The sequence below is a fragment of the Cnephaeus nilssonii genome, assembly GCF_951640355.1.
Source record: "Cnephaeus nilssonii genome assembly, chromosome: 3".
In the NCBI taxonomy this organism is placed as follows: domain Eukaryota; kingdom Metazoa; phylum Chordata; class Mammalia; order Chiroptera; family Vespertilionidae; genus Cnephaeus; species Cnephaeus nilssonii.
In genome coordinates this window covers 78014876-78018633 of record NC_137074.1, presented here as the reverse complement: position 1 = coordinate 78018633, position 3758 = coordinate 78014876, and the positions used below count along the sequence as shown (strand labels likewise).

Here is a 3758-nt window from a genome sequence, read left to right as displayed (position 1 = left end):
GTGCACCCGGCCTCTATCCTATCTAATAAAAGAGTAATATGCAGATTGACTATCACTCCAACACACAAGATGGCTGCCCCTATGTGGTCAAAGATCCTGTCACCATGTGGACACAAAATGGCTACCACAAGATGGCCAGCAGGGGAGGGCAGTTGGGAGGGACCAGGCCTGCAAGGGAGGGCAGTTGGGGGTGATCAAGCCTGCAGGGGAGGGCAGTTAGGGGTGACCAAGCCAGCAGAGGAGGGAAGTTGGGGGAGACCAGGCTTGCAGGGAAGGGCAGTTAGGGGTGACCAAGCCGGCAGAAGAGGGAAGTTGGGGGGGACCAGGCCTGCAGGGGAGGGCAGTTAGGGGCAAACACACTGGCAGGGGAGCGGTTAAGCATCAATTAGGCTGGCAGGGGAGTGGTTAGGGGGTGATCAGGCTGGCAGGCAGAAGCGGCTAGGGGCAATCAGGAAGGCAGGCAGGCCAGCAGTTGGGAGCCAGCAGTCCTGGATTGTGAGAGGGATGTCCTACTGCCCGTTTAGGCCCGAGGTCTAAACGGGCAGTCGGACATCCTTCAAGGGGTCCCAGATTGGAGAGGGTGCAGGCTGGGCTGAGGGACACCCCCACCCCCCCGTGCATGAATTTCATGCACCGGGCCTCTAGTGTATTATAATCAAATCTGGATCCAGAAATGAGCCAACTAAAATTTTATAAGAAATTAAAAAATAAGAAAATAAAGAGGACAAAATTATAGGAAATATTTTGTTTAAGTTTTCCTTTTTGTTTTAGCCCGAGGAAGCAAATTAATAAATACATTTAAATTTTATATTTTTATTAGTATTTAATCCCTGTAAATAATGGACAAGATAATTTAAAACTATAATGTTGAATTGGCACTGTGGTAGGCAGAATGATGGCTCCTCAAAATGTTCACATCTAATCCCCAGAACCTGTAAGTATGTTTGTGATATTACATGGCAAATGGGACTTTGCAGATGTAATGAAGATTATGGACCATGAAATAAAGAGATTGTTCTGGATTATCCAGCTAGTCCCAATCTAATCAGATGAGCCTTTAAACCCAAAACTTTATCTGGCTGGAAGCAGAAGAGAAATGTAGCACAAGAGGCAGAAACCAGGTGGCAGAAGGAGAAATTCCACATGTGAGAAGGATTCCACATGTGAGAAGGATTCAACTTGCTTTGCTGGTTTTATTTTATGTTATTGATTGATTGATTGATTGATTTATTCTCATTAAAATTTGTTTTAATGGGTCAAAATTCTGTGAAAGATTTTTCGTCAAGTGGTTTCCATTAAAAAGTACTGATTTTAAAAGCTAATAACTTAAAAACTACCACACACACACACACACACACACACAAAAAAAAAAAAAAAAAAAAAGGTCCACAAAACCTCCTTTCCTTCTGAAGGTTTTACAGTGCATTGTGATCATTGACTAGTCTTTTACTATTAAACTTAAGTGACCAATTGAGACAAACAGTTCTGAGACCATTCTCCTATCACTGATTAAGATGGAGGTGGCAGGTATTAGGAATAATGTTCATTTAGCTTTCTGAGCTTCCTGGGCAGACTTGGTGACTTTGCCAGCTCCAGCTGCCTTCTTGTCCACTGCTTTCATGACACCCACAGCAACTGTCTGTTTCATGTCATCAACTGCAAAATGGCCCAGAGGAAGGTAGAAGCATTCAATACACATGGGCTTGCTAGGAACCATATCGACGATGGCAACATCACCAAACTTCAAAACCTTTGGACCACCTTCCAGCTTTTTTCCAGAATGATGATCAATTATCTCTTTTAGCTCAGCAAATTTGCAAGCAATGTGAGCTGTGTGACAATCCAGCATAGGTACATATCAGCACTGATTTGGCCTGATGGTTCAAGATAATCACCTGAGCTGTTCAGTCAGCAGCTTCCTTTGGTAGGTCTTTTTGAAAAATATATTTTTATTGATTTCAGAGAGAGATAGAAACAATCAATTCTGAGAGAATCATCAATTGGATGCCTCATGCACACCTCACACTGGTGATCCAGCCAGCAACTTGGATATGTGCCCTGACCTGGAATTGAACCATGGCCTCCTGGTTCATAGGTCGACACTCAACCACACAGGCAGAACATGGTGGGTCATTTTTGCTGTCACCAACTGCATTGCTATGACAGACATCTTTGGCAGACACATTCTTGATATCGAAGCCCTCATTGTCCCCAGGAAGAGCTTCACTCAAAGCTTCATGGTGCATTTCAACGACTTTACTTCAGTTTTAACATTGACTGGAGCAAAGGTGACCACTATGCTGGGTTTGAGAACACCAGTCTCCACTCAGCCCTCAGGGACAGTACATCCTGGAGGGGCAGATACAAGGGCTTGTCAGTTGGACAAGTTGGTGGCAGGATGCAATCCAGAGCTTCAAGCAGCGTGGTTCCACTGGTATGTGAGCACTTGGCTCCAGGATGTTGTCGCCATTCTGACCAGAAATTGGCACATATGTGTCTATCAAAGATGTCTGTCATAGCAATGTGGTCAGGGTTGTAGCCAATTTTTAAAATGTAGGTGCTTGACTTTAGCAATTTCCCTGTATCTCTTCTGGCTGCAAGGCAGCTCAGTGGAATCTATTTTGTTAACACCAACATCCAGTTATTTCACACCTTGTGTGTAAACCAGCAGGGCATGCTCACGGGTCTGCCCATCCTTGGAGATGCCTGCTTCAAATTCACCAACACCAGCAGCAACAATCAGGGCAGACACTTTCTTCGTGTTCTGAATTGAACAATAAAAGGAACAATTACTTTTGCATGAGAAGTTTATTCCCTTGATAGTTTATTGATCAGGTATTTATTGACAACATATTGTATGCTAGGAATTATCTTAGAGATTGAGGAAACAAAAATGTAATTGTCCTGTTCTTGGTCATGCCTTTCTGGAAGTTATAGTCTAGATCAGTGATGGCGAACCTATGACGCGCGTGTCAGCACTGACACGCGTAGCCATTTCTGATGACACGCGGCCGCTGAGGCGGCCACAAGCCGAGGATGAAACATTTGCTGCTCCTGAGGATGAAACATTTGCGAAATAATGTTTTTTCCTCAAAGTGACACACTACCCGAGTTATGCTCAGTTTTTTGGCAAAGTTTGACACACCAAGCTCAAAAGGTTGCCCATCACTGGTCTAGATGAAAGAGACATATATAGACTCAAGCTTAAGGGAAGGAGTTAGAGTTTTTTGGGATTGTTCCTTCTGAGGTTGGCAAAGTCACCCACATTAATGGTTATACCTTTTCAATCTTTAAAACTGAGATCTTCATGTACTGAACAAAAATTATTAAGAAAGTGATCAAAGTTATACTGGCCTTCCTTCCTTCTTCCCTCCCTTCCCTTAAGAATGAAGAGAGAAGGCACTAGTTGGGATTGTTCAGCCGAGCTAGATGCCTTGGAAATACTAATAACTTGGTATTTTAGTAGCAGCTTAAAACAACACAAATTTATTATCTTATTAGTTTCTCTGCCCCATGTTTCACAGGGTCAAAATCAAGGTGGTAGGTGGGCTGTTATCTGAAGGTTTGGAATAATCACCTTCTCAGAAGAGGTGGCTACTGAATTCAGACTGAAGAATGATAGAGAAATGGTCCATTGATAAAGAGGTTTTAGATTTATTTCAGTTAAGGTGTAGATCCTATTCAAAGACAAGCAGCGGAGAGGAGCTGCAAGCAAGTCAGTGTTTCTGGAGTGTACAGTAGGAGACAAGGAAGATGAG

General features: G+C 43.3%; 1 pseudogene across 1 annotated transcript; it reads right to left on the bottom strand.

Annotated features, from left to right (window-relative positions):
* Nucleotides 1-1543: 1543 nt before the first annotated feature.
* On the bottom strand, nt 1544-3309 carry LOC307096744 (elongation factor 1-alpha 1-like; annotated as a pseudogene). The gene is made up of 3 exons: nt 3280-3309; nt 2102-2764; nt 1544-1900 (listed from the first exon to the last, which is right to left on the bottom strand). The product of its transcript is annotated as an elongation factor 1-alpha 1-like (transcript).
* Nucleotides 3310-3758: the final 449 nt, after the last annotated feature.